Consider the following 19631-nt stretch of genomic DNA (forward strand, 5'->3'; position numbering starts at 1 on the left):
CTTTAATTTACAGAAATAATTCCTTCTGACATTGCATGTTAGTACTCTGCGAGAGTCTGGAAACATCTAAGCCATCCTAATCCATTTATTAAATTTTATAGGTGTTGCTTATCTTATGGTTTAACAAAATCTTGAGAAATAGGATTCTTCAATGGAGCCCAGTTAAATCTTTTGCAAGGACTGCTAAAGCTTGCAAATAGAAGAAACTGGAACTGCAGATCATTTAAATCTGTATTATCTCATCAGTGGGTAATTTCCAAACCCCACTTATTATGTAAATGTATTCAGTAAGCAGAAGAAGGATTAAGTATGTGAGAAATCATACTTTTATGTGCTGTAAGTCATCTCACCTGTGTTATGTTTGTTCTGGGTGAAAAGCAGTGTCTGACTGTGACTGGGAGCCTCTCCAGGGATCTCATCCTCAAATCTGCAATGCTGTGATTTACAGGAACAGCCTTGTGATGCTTCTTGAACCTTTTGGAGCGTCCTGTTTCTTTCTTATTTTTTCCAGGACTAATGTAATTTTAGCTACTTCTTAGCAATTAGATTAGGTACAGGCAATTTCCTTGTAAAATTGCCTGAGCAGGTTCTTCCATAAACTGTAATAAACTTGCTGTGGCTCAGCAACGTTTGGCAGAACAATTAAACTGGACTTCAGTGCCACAAATAGGTATGTAGCTAAAAACCACAGATCTCCTCAGGTGCTTGTTTGAGTTTCTATAAACATAGTCTCTGTCATGGCCATATGTGCCTTCTATTTATGGCTTCTGCGGCAGTCTGTGCATCATTCACTCTGGAAAATCATGTTTTAAGTACATTGGAAGATAAAGCCCTTGCACCTCTTATCCCTCAAATGTGCCAACATTAGATGGTTTCAATTTGTGCCATGTGTCTCTTTGGTGTTTGTGTTGGAATAACACTTTTAAAACAATACCTTTGAATGTTCAGGGACCTTAAGACAGAGGAAAGAGAGCAGAAATTTCATAAAATCAAGACTCACCTTTGTGAGCATCTTTCCACATAAGCCTGAGAACTGTACAAACCTGACAATTTCTTTTTCATGCAAGGGCTGTATTGATTTTGTGCAGCATGACATGTTCTGCTAGGTCTTTGTGCAAAAGAAACTGTGCTAACCTCCTGCCCCTTCCCCTACCAACCTCATCACTTTCTGACTGCATGTGTCTGGTGCCCCTGCAGCCATCCCCATAAACACAAATAACCCTTTAAACATCATTTCTCAAGCGTTTTCCTCTCCGTTTCAGAGAGCACAGAGAAAGCAGAGTGTCCCTTCTCACACAGAGACGTACCATGACATTTCCAGCCAGTAGTCTGAGTGCTAAAAAGAAAGAAACCTCACCCATGGGTAATTAGTACTGTGTGTGTAGTTAATCGATTTAAAATTAAATGCCACTGGTGCTGCTGAAAGGTCGTGCTAGGTTTTGGTATTGCTTTGAAAAAAAATCTGGTTTGGTGAAGATGTCTCTGAGAAGGAATATTGGTTTTTGTGCACCGCCTGTGACAAAAGAGAAGCTGGGGGTGCAGTTTCCACAAAGGATTCTGTAAATTTTATTATCACCTAGATTGTGGGGTTTGTGTGTTGATTTTAAGAGAGAAGCCCTTCAGTGTAAGGAAGTGGCTGTATCTTCTTGCTCACGGCAAAAGGAGCTTGTGTGCCAGCAGTCTTGTGGGTGAGATAGGAACCTCATCTCCTGCTTCCTAGGCCATCATCCTCATCATTAGATGATTCTGCCTCCCAGGCAGACTGATTACTTCATATTTTCATTCATTAATGATTTATCAGACAGCTCCTCCCCTAAAGGCTCATCTCCTCTGTTATACTCACAGCCCACACGCAACCAGCAACACGTAGCTGCCAGCTGGCACTCTGGCTTTGGGAGAGCAAGCTGCTGGTAGCCCTTTCCACATCTCCTGCTGCCTCTCCTCCCCTCCCTTCCCAGCTGCTCAGCTCACCTGCCTGCTCATTGGTGGCCTTTTAGAGTGCACCAAAGCCATGAAATGTCCCTGTGTCTGTCCTCCTATGCCATCTCTCCAATCTGGTTGCTTAATGTGATTTTCACAAATATTTTTTCAATTATAAAAAAATGGAAAGAGAGATGAGTTGACCCCACCTGTAATGCAGCCACACTTGTGTCTTTGTTATAGAAAGAGTGGCCTCTCATTTTGGTGAGAGGCTTTGCTCAGTGGTGACTTAGATTTTAGTAGAGAGGTGGGAGTGCTGGGGAGAGACTGAGCGGGCTGTGTCTGTGAGCAGGAAGGTGTGGGTTGGCAGCAGTTTCGGGTTTTGCTATCAGGTGCTTGGCACAACAGTTCTGTTGAAATCCCTCTCCAGTTGTCTGTGTGAGAGAGTGATTTTTATCACATTGCTAAAGATTAACTCTATTCTCATTCTCTGTTCTGCTCCGAGGAATCAGGCAGGCATGCTCTGAGGTCTGGGAAAGAGAGTCCAAATGAACTCTCATGATGAAAGGGGGGGAAATCCAGAATTGTTTGCTACTGTCCAACTTGTCCTCTGCAGGCAAGTGGTTACTGAGAGCAGTGGGAGCAAGGGCTGCAGGACAGGAAGAAAAAAATATAAGCTAGGAGGAAAGGAATAAATGAAACTCCCTTGAGTAATTTATACATTAATGTATAACTTTGGAGTGCTTAATCTATCTACTCTTGGCAAGTGGTGACTGATAACTAATTTTCTCTCTTACCTCTCCCACACCCTCCCAGCGTCTTCAGAAAGGACATGTGACAGGAATAATAAATCTCATTATTTTAACAGGCTAAAATGGAAATTATGGATTAAAAGTCCCGTGGATGCCTCAGTAGAGAGAAACTGACTGTTCCTAGGATGCCTAAAGTATATTTTCATTTGCACTGGGTTTGAGATCTTTCTGAATTATTCAGGGCTCTCCACTTACCTCTTTGGCACAACACTTCAAAGTAAACCAGTGTTAAAGGCATCAGTGTCCAATTGAGCAGCTCTCTTGCTTGAGGGTAGCTAGAGCCTGAGACTGCTCAGGCTGTGGGGGGAGTCTGGATCTAAATCTAGATTGGATTATCTTTTACTCTAGGTCTCTGATTTGGAACTTTGTGCTACTATTTTAGGCAGGGAGATGGAATGTGAAGGGAAGTTCAGGCTGACACACAGTGGTGCTGCAAGACTGATCAGTTTGGATGGATTTGACTTTGGAGCTGAGAGAGGTGTGTGAGAACAGCAGCTGGTTGTGTTCTTTGTGCAGTCAGGTGTCTGGAAAACCAGTGTCAGCTCTGAGGGTGTAGGAACTCTTGCAGCTCTGTGTCAGAGGAGGCTTCAGGGCTCTCACAGAGAGGGTGGAAGACCATGGCAGGTCTCTGCTTACACCGGCTGAGGGAAAAGTGCTTTGTACGTGACTCAGGTCAGAACTGGGGGAAAACCAAGAGCAACAGCAAGTAACTTATTTCCAGGGGTAGTCTGTGAGCAGAGCAGGGACTTGGGGCATGGCTCTTGCAAGCCTCTGGACCAAGGACACAGCCCATTGCGTCCTTGCTGTGAGATCGGTGCATCCCAGAACTGTGGGTGAGGATGGCAACCAATATGGATAAAGCACTTCATGTGTTAGCAGGTGTGTCAAAGCTTCTTCAGGTCTCTCAGTAAAACCTGTCAGACCTGGCACACAGCTGTCACTGAGCTAAGGGCTTCTTGCCTGATGAGATTTCCATCAGAAAACTGAGTGTAAATTTACAGCACCTGACTACTTCATCCTCTGTTCTCTGGATGTAGGGTGTGCACAGGATGCATTAAGTGTGCAAGAAGTTGCTATAGTGCAAAGAGTGTGCGCTGAACTTCCCCCTAGAGCTAACTGTCTGGGGTAAAGCACAGTTTACCAAGCAGTTGTTTGGTTTTTCCTTGCATTCCATCTCTTAGCTTTACCACTTGGATTGGAGCACAGGACATAAAAAAGAGGGAATCTGAACCACACATTTTCTCTGCAAAGTGTCTACTACGCTTTTGTTACTTTACTGAATTGTTGCCTTTGTCTCTGTCTTGTAAAAAGAGTGAGAGGAGGATTTTTGTAAGTGCAGCAGGTCCTCACATGACCTGGCAGAATCCCAAACTGCTGCAGTTCAAAAGAGTGTCTGGAAATCATCTACTCCAACCCTCTGCTCAAACCAGGGCCAATTTAAAAGTTGGTGTCTCAGAGTCATATCCAGATGGGGTTAGGATATCTCCAGCAATGGAGACTCCACAGCCTCTCTGTGCTGAACACCTGTGCCAGTATTCAGCACCCTCACAGTACAAGAGGGTTTTTTTCATGTTTAAACAGCATTTCCTGTTCTTTGTGTCCATCACCAGTTACTGGAAACCACTGCAAGGTCTTGCCTCGTCTCATTTACTGCCTTCCATGAGGTGTTTATACACATTAAAAGAGCCTCCTCTTCTCCAGGCTGAAGAGTCCCAGCTCTCTCAGCCTTTCCTTATAGGATGGATGGTCTAAAATCTTAACTGTCTTTGTGGCCCTTTTACTGGATCTGCTCAAGTAAGTTCATATCTCTTCTGTACAAGGGAACCCAAATTTTCAAGGATCCCTAAATTGAATCCAGCACTCCAGTCATGCCTTACCAGTGCTGAATACAGGGGAAGGATCATATTTCTCAACCTGCTGGAAGTGCTTTTTCTGCTGCAAGCCAGGAAGCTGATGGCCACCTTTGTCATGCCATAAGGGAGCATTGTTGGATTGTGTTCAGCTTAGTTTCCCCTGGAACACTCAGATTTTCTCCTGCAGTGCTGCTTTCAAGCTGGTCAGCTCTGGATTGCCTGAACCCTGCTGATCCAGGTTGGCATTTTCAGCTTTTTCTCATGTTTAATGTGTCTGTGCAGCTATTTCTTTGTGCTGACTATTTGGTCATTTTACATAATTACACTGTTGAACTAATTAAACTATCATCCTGAAATCGTGTCCTGTGGAAAGCAGCTCACAAAACAAGGCTCAGTGAGGCTTGCACCAAAAAGGAACATGCAACCCACCTAATGTATTGGGGTTTATTTCCTCCCTTTTTCTCACGCTTAAATGTAAAATAAGCATTATACTGAAGGAGCCAGGCAAAGGCTAATTTGCCTCATTTGAATGTGAAAAGGAGCCCACATCCTTCCTGTGCCCTGCAAAGAATGCAGAAAGACTTTACAGAGAAAACAGATGTACTAATATGTATCACTCGTTGGGGGCAGGGGGAATCCAGGGTGCTGCCATCACAGCAGTGCTGAACTTACAGGAAAACAAAAGCACCAGCATACAGAATATAGTTCTGGGAAGCTGACAAGGCTGGGGACCCTTTTCTTTTGCTTATATTTATGCTCCTGGCATCTGAAAAATATATATATACAGAAGGAAACATGGAGCCTCATTTTTCATGCTGCTTCTTCGGGGAAGATGATTAAGTGCCCAAATGCAAACAAAAAGCAGAGGCTCCAGCCCAGGCATAGGGAAATCTGCATTTCAGAGACAGTATTGCCTCGCCAGGAGAATACACTACTGACATCATATACAAAACAAACATAACTTTTGGAAGTATCCCTTGATTTCATTTGTGTTTTAAATACCTCTCTAACATGTAAATATGAAAGAGTTTGTCCTCTTAGCGCACAAAAAATGCAGGATACAGTGGGGAGTTTTAATGGTCTGATGGTTTTCAGCATGAGAGATAGAAACAAATGAACTGAGATGTTATTTTTACAGCTATTCAGAGTTCTGTCCTTTCATGACCCATCTGTTTATGCCTTTCCAAGAACTTTGGCATTGAGCAGTCAGCACTGACTGGTCAGCTTGTGAATTTGCTGGTGTTCATAACTTACCAAATTCAACAACTTGCCTGATACAGATTTGGCTCTGTAGCAGTATAGAGTCTCTTGCCAGCTTTTAGCTTGCAGACTGGAGGCAGTAGCATGTGGCAATTTATAATTTATTATATACATAATTTATAATTTTTTATATACATGTATTGCCAGTCCCAGTAATAAATAGGAGAATGCTTTAAAGTTTTCTCTTAAAAGGCTACCTCAGACTTCCTAAATTAAAAACTGGTTTTCCAAAAGCAGAGAAGTGAAGTGTAGCAGTTACTCAGATGTCTTTGTTCAGCAGTGGTAGCTGAGCAACATCCATGGGTAGGTGCAGCGCTTAGTGAAATGTTATGTTCTTTTCCCTAAATGCAGCACAATGGACATTTTCTTGCAGTCTGCAGTACTGAGGTTCACTTCAAATTGACACTTCCTCTTCTTTCTGCTGTTTGCAACTTTGGAAAGTGTTCTTTATTCACAGGAGTTTTAAATCTATAGCACTGACATAAAAATATCCAGCCATGGATAAGACAGGCTTAATAACCTTGAAAAGAGAAATTTTAGCCTGCTTACTTCAATCATTTAGATGAACATGAATGGAGCACAATAGCTCGAGGTGTTTGAGTTGCAGTTTAAGTGCTGGCTTGTTTTGTACAATCAGGGTAAATAAAATCTTGGCCTTGAACTGGTATCTGTGTATTGGAACAAACATCTCAATGCAGCACACTGCAGAAGGAAGGAAGCAGAAGAGAAATTAGATCACTTTCCTGCATTATTTCTTGTAAGTGTAGTCTTCTTATGTATGGAACACGCATTTCCTGTTGTAAAAATATTGCAACAGCCTGCAGTACACAAACAACAAATAATCCGCTGTCACTGAAAACTGGAGTCAGAGGAGCAGGTTTAGAAGGAAGTATTGGAAGACTGCAGATGATTGGATCTCTCATGCTCTGAAAAGATAGAGTGTGAAATACATAACCACTACATGCTGTGGTTGTCCTAACAAGCACAGCTCTACAGTGTGGAAGAAATAATGGACTGACTCTTCACACAAATGGCAGTGTAAAGGTATGAGTGCATTTGGTTCTTGCTTTTTGTTTTGTATCATATGTGCATTTAGACAGAACCATGTGAGTATCTTAATCCCCTCTTCATGTGCCTTGATCCTGCTTCCTTTATCTCTGTCTGCAGTAGTGTGGGTTTGTACCCATATTTCACACGTTCTCTCACTGCACCATTAAGTCCCAGCTGCATGAACTGCACCAGCTGTGTTTTGTGATAGGAATCACAGAGGTAAGAATCCAGTTCAGTAATAGAATCACCAATCACAGAATTGTTTGCATTGGAAGAACATTTAAAGTTCACCTACTCCAACACTCTTGCCCAGGACAGGGACACCTGCCACTAGACCATGTTACTCAAAGCCCCATCCAACCTGACATTAAACATTTCCAGCAACAGGACACCTTCTGACTTATACAGGCAGTCTGTTCCAGTGTCTCACCTTCCTCACTGTAAGACATTTCTTCCCATATTCAGTTTAAATCTACCCTTTTTCAGTTGAAAACTGAATTTTTTTTAAAAGTCACTACAAGTCCTGGTAAAGAGTTTCTCTTCATGTTTCTTGTAAGCTTCCTTTGAGACTAAGGTCTTCCTGGACTCTTCTCCATGCTGAACAACCCTAAGTCTCTCAGCCTGTCTACATAGCAGAGGTGTTCCATCCCTATAATCATCTTTATGGCCCTCCTTTGGACCTGTTCCAACAAGTCCAAGGTCTGGTGCTGTGGATCCCAGAGCTGGATGCAGAATTCCTGGTGGGATATTACAAGAGCAGAGTAAAAGGACAGAATCACCTCCCTTGACCTGCTGGCCACACGGCTTTTGTTGCAGCCCAGGATCTAGCTGGTTTTCTGGCCTGGAGTCCCATGTTGCCAGCTCATATCCAATTTTTCATCCACCTGCACCCCCAAGTGCTTCTCCACTGGGCTTCTTTCAGTTCCTTCATCCCCCAGTCTGTACAGATGCTGGTGATTGCCCTGACCCAGGTGCAGGGCCTTGCACTTGGCCTAGTTGAATTTCACAAGGTTTGCACAGTCCCACCTGTCAAGGTCCCTCTGGATGACATCCCTTCCCTTCTGTGTGTCAGTGGCACCACTCAGCTCAGTGTCATCCCCAAGCTTGCTGAGAGTGCACTCAATCTCACTGCCTATGCCATTAATAAAGATCTTGAACAAGGTAAGCTTAGATGAGATATGAGGAAGAAATTCTTCCCTGTGAGGGTTGTGAGGCATTGGAACAGGTTGCCCAGAGAAATTGTGGATGCCCCATCCGTGGAAGTGTTCAAGGCAAGGATGGGTGGGGTTGCTGGAACAAGATGGTCTTTAAGGTCCAACCCAAACCACTCCATGATTTTATAACTAAATTGTATATAATTCCTGATGATTGGTGACCTTAAAATCCTTATTGCCTGAGCCTTGTGATGCTGCTGCAGGTCCCTGCACAGAGGAAAAGATTCTGCGGCTTCTGATGCTCAGCCAAGCTGTGGACCACAGCTTGTGGCCACATTCTGGGGGCAGGTCACATAAAGGGCGGTAGACAAAGGACAAAAGTCTGCTGCTACTTTGTGTAGGGGTGGTTTAATGTTCCACATCAAGCAGCTTCAGTGGCTCTTGCACATGACCAGTCTTCTCTCAGACCACACTTTCTATGTAAAGTTACCATTAAAAATGGTGTTCTTCATCTGTCTCTCAGTCGTGGTCAGGTAACAGACGCAGGCTTTTATTGTGGTAGAGTGACCCACACAAGTAGCTGCAGAAGAGCAAAGTGAGAATCCTCACAAGACTTTCTCTTCCTGGAAACACTCCAGGCACACAGAAAGGGGAAGCCTTAAGTATCTCATCTGTTTTTTGTGTTAAACCATTGCAGGCAATCTTTCTGTATGGACTGATGGGGGAGGAGCTGGAGGACTGGGAGAAAAGAAAAACTAAATAGCAGAGCTAGAAGCTGTTCTTAGGAGAGGCAGTAAAAGGGAGAGGAGGAAATGAGCTTGAGATCTTCTTTTTTGTTTTTTTTTTTATTGTATAAAGTTGAGGGACCAGCCACGTTCAACCTTGGTATTTTCCCTGGTGAGTTCTGAAAAACTGTATCATTGATGTGTGGGTCTTCCTCTTTTTACAGAAGTCATTTCAGGAGCAGCATCACTAGGGGGAGAAGAAAATCTTTAGCTTGGTCTTTTATTCTCAGGATAGACATTGTAGAATCCTTGATCTGGTTTCCTACCATAATTCATCTTTCTTATGGAAAAAATATCCCCAGCTTCTCTTCTTGTTGTCCCTGGGCAGAAAAAAGTTAGTGTTGTCTCAACGTTCTCTGACTTCAAAATATGCAGCCCCAGAGCGTGCTAGAGCTTGGATATTTAAGTGAGTGGCAAGGCAGGAAGGTGTAGTCCTGACAATTATATTGAGAGCACGTCCAAATTTTAGAAGTATGTGAGAAAGGGAAGAAGAGTACTTTACATTAAGTAGAGGGAGCTATGTTAGGAACTCTTTTGAATATACTGTGGTCACAAAAGACTGTTTGAACAGCCATTAAGCTGTTCCTGGGGTTTTAAATTAATACTTCCTATAGGAGAGATGTTTCATGCATGTTATGTGCAGAGAGCCAATGATATACACAAGTTGTGTAAATTTAAGCTATGAATGAAATGCTGTGTATGCATACAAATGCTAGTCTAGGAATGTTTTCCTTGGTTCTCCCTTTCTTAGCATGTATCAGTATTGCTGCTGGGAGGTGGGCATGTTGTTTGGCTGGGGTTTGGGTTGTGCTTTGTTTCCTCTCATTGTTTTCTTCAGTGAGGAAAGGAGATTGGATAAAACTCTCTTCTGGTCTCTGTTGACATCAGCACATTCGATCTGCCTGCGTCCAAAAGAATTATGTCAAAGCAATTGCCTGCATTTGTTCCTTAGCGTGTTCTCCAGCAGCACTGTCGCTCGAGGGTCAGACTGGAATACATTAAACTGGAATTGGGGCAGAAACTGCAGCCAGCCTCAGGTCAATGATGCCTCTTGAGATTTGTGAAAGTGACACTTCTGGGGTTCATTGCATTAAATTCCATAGCATTTCTGTGTCTAGTCTGGGTGAATTACAAAGGCAGATGGGATGGTTACTTTCACATTCCCCTATTTAATTCTGTGTCTGTGTGTCTAGAATAAAAGGAAAAGCCTTGCATCTGATCTATTTTGCAATATTTCAAAAAAAGATTTTTTTTTTAATCCATGTATTAAAGCTCTTTACTTCTATGTAGTTTTTAAAGTTTATAGTTAGGAAGATTATCACAGTTACTTCATCTGTAAAATTCTATTTCTGGAGTCTGGCCTATGTGATCCTTGGTACATCTTTTGACAGAAGCCTTTACAACGTTTAAAAACACAGTTGCATGTGTGCTTAACAGGACATCCTCATGCTGTAGGATGTAGCTGGGGTTGTGCCAGAGGGAGAGGGGGAAAAATGTATCCAGGAGGACAGGAAGTATAAAGATGCACAAATGCACAATTCAAACTGTACTTTTGCAGGCTCTGATTCATGTTTTATTAGTAGCTCTGAAACCTTGTCCTCGATCAGCTTTCCCTGAACTTCTGCTCTGTTAGTGTCTAAGGAGTTGCCAGTCAGAGTTTTGAGCTGACTGTTGACAGGAACTGTTGGTAGGAATGCTGGATATGGCAGAGCTGAAGCAGTGGGGTGTGTGTGAATGCACGTACACATACACGTACATACACACCACACTTGGGCAGGCCTTTTTCCTCCCTAAAATTTTTACAGTCTTTCTTGCTGTGATTCACTCTGCAGAAGCTTTGTACTATGTGTTTACTGAAGACAGGATCTTTCTTTTATGTTTGTGACATATAACCAAGATTTTACTATGCTGTGCATGCTGTGTTTTAGCAGGCATCACTTACTGAGCATAACCAAAAGTTTGAAAAACACATTTTTTCCACCTGTTTAACATAAAAATAACTGTAGAACCGCAATTAAATTTAATTAGATGTTTGTATGAAATAACGCCTTCTAAATCTCTGGAGTGGCATATGTGAACTAGTCCCAAGTTCAAGTAATTGAGATTATTTTATCTGTTTTATTTGCAGAATTTACACTGCAGCATTCAGTCATAAATGGGTTCATTCCAGAAGCTTAAAATGAGATGATGCCAGCAACTGGCACAAATCAAACACTTCCAGCCTTCCCACTCCTGCACATTGATAGGATTAATACTTTCTGGCCAAAGGCCCAGGTTAAGACAGACAGCATGCACAAAAGCTTGTGCTGCCTCCTTAAAAAACACCAAATTTAAATATTGGCAGGCTGTGAGATGAAGCAAATTCAGTCACCAGGGCCCCACAGCTGAACACATGGTCCTCAGGAACCCAAATGCCCGACCCCTGCCTTGGGACAGATAGCTAAAAGCTTTCTTGGCAGCACCCAGTTCCCTCAGCATGCAGAAAGGGAAGGAGGAGACAGGTAGATGCTCTGAGTGACCTGGGAGGTTCCTGCAGGAGTAGTGTTCACATCCATTCATTCTGCATAAAGGATTTCCACGAAGAAGGTAGCTAGTCCACTAGTTCATGCTAAAAGGGTGAATTTGGGAGAGGAAATACCAGTGAGGGATGGAGGACTCTTTTCCACAGCATGATTCTCTGAGGTCACCGTCTGTGACCGGGTGCTGCTGGGATGAGATCCCAGCCAGATCCCCAGGACAAGGTCCCAGTGGCACGCAGCAGATGAAGTGAATTGCTGAAACAAGGAGTCACCAGTGCTTTCTCAGTGGCAGAGTCGTAACAACACCTATCTGTTTCCTAAAAGTGGTTTCCTTGGCATCTCAGTGTGAGGAACTTTGTACAGTGAGGTTTTGTACACAGCCAGGTCCTGGGAATTGAGGCTTCCTGCAGAAGGTGGATGGTTGGGCATCATCCCTACTTAAGTGGCACCTCATCCCCCAAAGCCTGGGGTTTCTCCAGAGGTGTTTTGTAAGCTGTGAGCAGGAAGGCTGCCAGGATTAATACCCTGAGAGGAGAAGGAATGTTTCTTGGTGGCAGCACAGAGCACAGTGTGGTGCAGTGGCCACTCAGCTCACCTGCAGGAGCTCCTGCTTTGTAGCAGTTAACCCAAGCCGTGTGGGCACACGTCCTTCTTGAATCAAGCGCGGTTGCTTTCAACTTTGCAGAGGTGGGCAGTACCTCATAACCTGTGGTGCAAAGGGTTAATTACTGGTTAATTTGCTATAACACACCATTGCTGAACAAGCAGAACAAACTTGCCTGTTCACAGCCTGGATTGGAATAATTTCCAGTCCTGATGTAATTTCTACCTTTGCTAGATCAGAGCCTGCTGTTATCAAATTTATTCAGTGTAAGAATACTGCTATACCATGAACAAAATAACAAAATTCTCTCTAAGATTTTTGTTTATAGCGAAGCCTTCTGTAGCCCAGTGTTTCCAGTTATTTAATTTCTCCTCCCTGAACACTCTGCCAGTTTTTCCAACAGTAAAATGGAGCGGCAGAACCTGATACGTTATTCACGGAGCAGAGGAACAAGAACCAAACACAGCGTCACCGTAACCTACCTACTCATCTTTTGATTTTCATTTGTTTGTACAGCTGAGGCTCGCATTAGCCCTTTTGGCCACAGCCTTGCGAGGGGAATTCATGTCGAGCTGATTACTTCCCAGGACCCCTGGTCTCACATTCAGTCTGTGCTTCGGAGGATAGAGTCCTCTCTCTCCCTCTCTTCCTGTAAGTATGGCCTGGATTCTTCATTCTCATAAGGGGATTTTGTACTTGGCCATATTAACACCTAAACTGGTTTCTGCCATTTTTCTACAGACCCCAGTTGCTCTCTGTCTGTCTTGTTCTTTTGTGGTTCGTTTTCTACCATTCCTAGTCTCATGACTAACCACAATGACTTAACTTTAATCCAGGTCACTGGTAAGGCTATTAAATAGTAAAGGGATGATCACCAATGCCTGTGGAATCCAACAGGAATCCATTTGTTTGCTAATAAATAGTTTCCAATTTACAGTTCCACTTTGGTTTCCTTAATTTAGCAGCTTTTTAATGCTTCTGATATGACTGTGGACTCAAAAGTGACTTCAGTATAAAATAGGTTCAAGGTTTTAGCCTGATCTTATATGGTGCTCTCCACCAATGGAGTCCTGTTCTCCCTGTACAGATGGAGACATTCCATGTAGGCTTCAAAGCATTCATAAAGATATTCTTCAGAACTAGTCAAATGACTTAGGTTTGTAATACTGTTAATGATGCTGCCTTTATAAGTGTACTTGTAATTTTTGCAAGAAATTGCATCAAATTAGTTTGACAGGATCTATTTTCCTTAAAGCCAAGTTAATTGACTTTAATTACAGAGCTTTGAAAAAAGTTATTAATTGAGACCAATGCTGGTTGTTCTATGCTCTGCAAAATACTGGAGACTCATCCAAGTGGCCTGTAATTACTTTCTACCCTTCTCAAATAGTAGCCCAGTATGAGCCTTCTGCCTGTCCTTGGTCCTTCCCCAAAGGCCAAGAACTGCTTTAGATGCAGTAGCAGCTCCAAGGCTGCCTCTGTAAAGCTTCTGAGACAAGTTTATTTCTAGCAACTAATCTGAATCACCCAGAATCGTTTATCTACTGCTTAACATCCCCTCTCCAGGGGCTGCTGTGGTGGGAAGCTATTTCATTATCATCATCATAAACAGATCATCCAGCCTTTTACCTGTGTGCTAATCGGAAACATTTACTGAATGTAAATGACTTCTGCTGCTGTCACATTGTAATGAACGTTTGTACATTTTTTATTGTTCGGGATTCATCTTTCATAATCTGCTTTAAAAGATTTAAAATGTATTTCTGATTTTGTGTGCTGCCTTTTTTTTTCTAGTATCTTCTTGATTCCTGTATATAATCTTTATTTTAGCTTTTTTTGCTACTTATTATCTCTTCCTCTTTCCCCTTTCATGTGCTAGTTTTCTATATAACATTTTATATGTTTTTTCACTTCCCTGATAAACCCAGCTGTTGGGTTTTTCTCGTTGTGTGTTATTTTTATCTAGCCCATTTCCATGGTTGTAACAGTGTAGGCATTTAGGAAATGTCTTAAACTGCTTGCAGATGTCAGCAACTTTCTGTATGTTCTGCCTTCAGCCTGATTTGACTCCCATTTGCTCTAGTTTTGTGAAATTGCTTCTCAGAAAGCATGCCACTGGATTTTCATTTATGTATCTATAAAGAGCGTACGGTCACATATTGCATAAAACTCTGGTCTGGATTTGATTGCAGACAATGTTAACTATTTGCACAGGAAGTGTTGGTCTTTTTCAGTCTAAACAACCAGTGACTTCTGGTTTGTGACTATTTCTACTGAAAAAGTCAGAGCAGGGATGCTCTGGCTCCCGTGCTAACCCGCGTGTGACTCACAGGCAGTTCAGCTGTGACCACCGTGGGGTTGAGCTCGTGTGTGGTGGAGCTCAGCTCTCCACCTTGTGGTGATGGTGCTGTGAGCTGCTCCTGTCCCCTTTGGTGCTGTGAGGCCAGTGTTGCAGATGACTCATTGGCAAGAGCTTAATTTCACAAGGTTAGGAAGACCAGTCCTTTTTTGAATTTAGGGGTTAGTAACTTGTCATTTGTAGCCCTTTGGAAAGGACAGGCCTGTGTTAGTGCTAGTGACATAAGGTCTCCAGAGTAACTCAAGAAGGGATTCTGTACTTCTTGTATGTCAGTGTTGAAGAAGCTCATCATCCCTGTAACTCTCCAAGATTATTTATTTCCTAGTTGTCAGTCACTCAGATGTCATTTGTGACACATATGGCCTGGCCCACCCTCTTCCATTTGGATTTTTTAAATTGGCTACAGCTGTTTCTCTTAATAATATAATAGTCTAAATATAGCTATTATTTTTCAAGAGTACTATTTTGCATAGGCAGAGGGTTTATCCATTTTTTTTCAGAATCCTGTAATTAGCATATAAGCAACTGGAAAGGGTCAGCTTCTCACAGCCTTTGCTTTGGTTGATGTTCTCCTCGATATCCGGTTTGTGCTGAATGTGCTTGTGGTTGCTTATTTGACCTGACCCTCCCAGCCTGGCTTAGAGTGTCAATTTGTTCCCTATCAAGAGGTCCTTTTCCCTTTTCAACACAATCCACAAATCTGACATGTGTCCCCTATGCTGTGGGGACAGCACACTTGTTAATTTCAGTGGCCTTCAGCTTTTTGTCTCTTTGTGATAAGAAACAGGGAAGAACTCCAGACAAGATCTCCAGATCTCCTGAATTGTCAGGAGTTGTGTATTTCACAAGGTGTATCACAGAGCAGTCATTTTCAGTGAAACTCTCCCTGTCTGCTCCAGATTACCACCCAGTTTTGCCTTTTTGTTTTAAATACATACAAATAGAGAAACCTCTGTGGACTCTTCCACACACACTGAGGGTGTAGAATACACCTTTGGTCAGTTGGGTTCAGCTTTCCTAGCTCTGTCCCTTCCCAAACCTCCCCCTGCCTACTTGCTGCAGGGGCAGAGTGAGAAACAAAGAAGGTCTTGATGCTTTGTGAGCAGTGCTCAGCAAACATGGCTGAGTTATCAACATTGTTCTGCTCACAAGGCTGAAGCACACACAGCAGGGTTTGGGATGCTGTGGAGAAACTGAACCCCATCCAGACACAGTAAACTTACCTAAGATGTCATCTAGCAGTCAGCTGCTGTTATACACTGAAACCATGGTGGCAGCAGCTGGGTTTGAGAGAACAGGTCTCACTAGAGAACTTTTCTGTGGGGGTGTGAGCACAGGCAGGGTTTCTGTGTGTCCCCATTACTCAGTACTTTCAGCACTCACTGCCTTTATCACAGTGTGGTTGCCACCCAATCTGGGGACGCCGCCTGTCAGCATCTTTGATGTTGTAGATGAAGCCAGCTACAGTGATGGTGAGAAAGCTGGGGGTTTCTTGTGGGCTGGCAAACGTTTGCTCATGTATTGTTCCCCCAGTGTAACTGGAAAAATAAGGGATTTAAAAAATAACTCTATTAAAATGTTAGCAGTAGCAACCTAGAAGAAATGAGAGCCCCTTTAGGAGGGAATGGTGTCTGCAAGGGTTTCAAAGTCTCCTGATTTGAGACTCAGCTTGCTCCCCTTTTTTTGCTGTCACATCCTCCAAGTTCTCCAATCACAACACAGAAATCAGACAAGGCAGAGAAGGGATTCATTTCATTCCTGCATGAGGGAAGGGGGATGGGGAGGAGCAGTGAGGGGGTTTTTTGAGAGAAAAATCTTTTTCTATGCCTCTTTCATAGTCCGCAGTGGCAAACAGGCAGAACTTCTTTACTGTATCCTTCCCCTTTCTCCCCTTCCTTCCCTGCCCATCCTGATTCACATTTGGCACTCTGCTCTGCACTGCTCCCATCCTGTGGGTCTGATGAACACCCATTAATCCTGGGTAGAATCTAAAAATAAGAATTGAGAGAAAAAAATCAGAACAGTGTGAATCAACCTGCAATCATTTTTCTGTTCTCCTAATGGGAAAAAAGAAAGAGAAAATCAGTGGAGACACTGTTTTATTTTTTCTCTTTCCAAGACAAAATTATTCTGGCATTTGCAGCAGTTGTTCTCTTGCTATAGGTTTTCTAATTTACACACTTAAAAGGCACTTCAAAATTTAGGTGCATTAGCTCCAAATGCTTATGCAGACCATCCACCCCCACTTCTCTCTGCTCATGAATAGAGCTGCCACAAGCAGCCTGATGAAGGAGGAATGGAGCTTGAAATCACACCATTGAATTTACATGGTTTTCTCTCAGAACCAGGGATAGATCTGTCCTTTGTGGGGGTTAACTCTAAAGTAAGCAGTGTGTTTACTGTATGTAGCTGCTGCCATTACTTCTTAATTTCAAAGATTCTTTTAACACATTTTAAGCATTAAAAAATCCTATGTGCAGTTTGAGTCTGACTTGCTGTTCAGTTCATGAGAGTAAAACCTGCAGGCCTTCCCTCTGAAGTTAGTTACACATAAGACTTTTTCTTTAATATTACAGGTGAAATTTGGAGGCTAGTGGGAAAAGAAAAAAAAAGCAAAACCACAGAAGAACCCTTCCTCAGAACTACTGCATTTTTCTAGGGCATCTTTTTTTCAAAATAATAAAAGCCCTGAGACAGTACAAGGCATAACTCAGTTACTGTAACTTTAAGAGATTCCAGCATGAGCCTTTAATTGCTTCTTGTGTTTTGTTCTGATTTTGCTGAAAGGGATGTATCACAGGGAGTGGAAGAGAATTCACTGGTTTTTGAAAAATATGAGGCCCTGACATTCACAGACTTGGCTGGCAAAGAAGCTGAACAAAACCAAAAGGGTGGAGACTTGTCCTTTCATGGGCAGCTTGGAGGGTTTACCTTCTCTTCTTGCGCTGGGGAGCTTTTGATTAGGGCTGCTCAAACAGCACTGTGGTAATGCAGCTTCCTGTGGCCTTGCCAGGTGACGTCCCCAGCAGACAGCTGCCAGCCAGCCCCACCACCACCACTGACCCTCAAAGAACACATGGACGTGGTTATTGCTCCTCCTGCCCAGCTGGAACACTGACTTCCTTTTTCCTCTCTGACTTGTAATAAATAGATCATATAGCTAGATGGATAATAAACAGATTGTCTGGGTTGTAGCAAATCTCTTGCCAGAGGGGGACCAAGACATTCATCGCTCTTCCTTCCTGGCCCTGGGTAACCACTCGCCCTGTCCCATGGACAGCTGTGCTCACAGCCTCTGGCAGAGGCCAAGGCTCTGGGTGTAGCTCAGTGCAGCCCTTCCACATGCACCTCCTCTTCCCTGGTGCTGACCCCCACGGCTGGATGGAATTAAACGGGCAAGGTGAAGCCCAGACCTGCATCTTTCATAACTGTATTTCAGTTCCTGTCCCAAAGGGGAAAAGAGGGAAGGCAAGCACAGGGCCAGGCTTTGCAGGCATGTGTTACAACTTAAAGCTTGTCTGTGGTGTCAGGAAGCTGTTGTTTCCAGGGCTGTGTCCCCAGTCAGTCATGGGGAGGAACAGCAGGGCAGAATGTGGCACTTCAAAGCCCCTCCCAAGGTCTGCTCTTCCCCAGCAGCTGGAGCTGGAGCTGCTCCCTTTCCTGAACCCCTTCTGCCACCATTGTAGAGGGCTTCCAAAGCAACTGCGAGCTGACAAGAAACAATAGTGAGAGCACTCCAGCACTGTAAAAGGCATTTGCTTTGAACCAGGGCAGTATGGCAGCAGGAGCTCAGCTGAGACTGCTCTTCCTGCTCTTCCAGCCATGGATGGCCGTGGACACTGGGCAGCAGCCTGACTTTTGACTGCTGCACATAAACAATTGAACTGCTGAGTTTTGTTCTGCTCAGACCACTAAAGCAGGGTCTGGGAGTGAAGCATTAAAGGTCTTCCTTAAAAATCAAATTATGCAGCCCAGGAATTTTTGAGTGCTGTTTTGAAACATACTTGAAGTTTTGCCCTGGTGTTTCTGGCTTTTTGTTCAGGAACATGACTTTGTGTATGTGAGATTTTCTGCATGTCTTTAGCAGTCAGAGGACATCCAGTGGTAGTACTGTGTCTTCTCTGATTTACATTTTTTTAATGCATCATGACAAGTGTGGTGCACATGTAGATTTGCAAGAATTCTACACAAATCTCCAGCTTTATTCAAAGCTGAACTGAATCTATCACGATGCAGTAAAAATATATTCTTTCTGGATCAGACCTTAGTGTAAAAATTATATGTATATATAGTAACCTGCAGCCCACAAGCCCGGGGAATAATGAATAACACCCAAGAGTTTTAATTTTAAATTTTGTATCTCTCTGACCTTAAAATTGGGGAATCCCTGGCAAAGCTGGAATGTAGGCAGTCCTCTAAAATGTCCCAGAGTTACTAGATAAAAACAAAAAAATAATGCAATAAGTGCTGCTGTTTTAGTCCATCTGTTTCATTTGAGTTGGCTTGAAACTGACACAGTATTAATTCTGGAAATCCAAAATGCTCCCATCAGCATAGATATGAGTCAAAGAGAGGTCAGCAAGCAGACAGCATGAGAATTACTGACCTACATAAGACTGGTTTAAGGTGCCTATTTGTTGCCCAACTTGGAATGCCTTCCTAGTGACTTGTAATGGTCAGAGTGGGTGAGTGAAACTTTTCTGAAAATTGGGGGTTTAATGTGTCTCAGAGTTGTGTTTCAAAATACCCAATCCATCAGTTTCTCTCTAGGAGCTGCTAATAGGGCATGGAAAGTAAGACATTTCAACTTCGGGGTAAATTTCTGTGTTGATTATTCCCATATACAGCCTGCAGGAGGCATTCCACAGTCATTTTTAAAGTCTCTTTTAAAAATTCTTGGAGTTCTTATTCTTGGAAAGCCTTTTCTGTCCTCCTTGAACCTTCACGGTAACTCAGAGTGTGGCATTTTGAATATTAAATCCTACAGTAGCTCATAAAATTTGGGTTATTTGATGTCACAGACTGATAGTTCTGTGGTGCTTTCAGCAAAACATAAAGCACCAAGAAGATGGCCCTTAGAGATTTCATTTTTCACAGCCATGCTGGATGCAACCCTTAGTTTGATTCATGCCTGTTCACCACAGAGACTGAATGAAAGCCAAGGATTCTGTGCTTCTGGTTTCCTTTTAACATAACTATTTCTTAACTCAGCTTCCCTGCTGATGCTTTCCAGACAAGATTTGTAAAACTTGGTCAGAAGAAGGCAGTTGCCAGTTACCAGTCATCCAAGCCTCTCCCTTTCATGTTTTTTACCG

The 19631-nt window shown here is 43.0% G+C and overlaps 1 protein-coding gene across 5 annotated transcripts in view; it reads left to right on the forward strand.

Moving 5' to 3' along the window:
* FYN (FYN proto-oncogene, Src family tyrosine kinase) overlaps positions 1-19631 on the forward strand; it is a 137036-nt gene that overhangs the window by 72104 nt on the left and 45301 nt on the right. For 3 of the 5 annotated variants that reach the window (XM_058019760.1, XM_058019764.1, XM_058019762.1), the window contains one exon: positions 12474-12608. The exons of 1 other annotated variant lie outside the window; for it this stretch is intronic. The gene's annotated coding sequence lies outside the window, so the exon portion shown is untranslated. The remainder of the gene's footprint in view (positions 1-12473; positions 12609-19631) is intronic. One more of the 5 variants, XM_058019761.1, reaches the window with a different exon arrangement.

Source organism: Melospiza georgiana, chromosome 3 (genome assembly GCF_028018845.1).
Source record: "Melospiza georgiana isolate bMelGeo1 chromosome 3, bMelGeo1.pri, whole genome shotgun sequence".
Taxonomy (NCBI): Eukaryota; Metazoa; Chordata; class Aves; order Passeriformes; family Passerellidae; genus Melospiza; species Melospiza georgiana.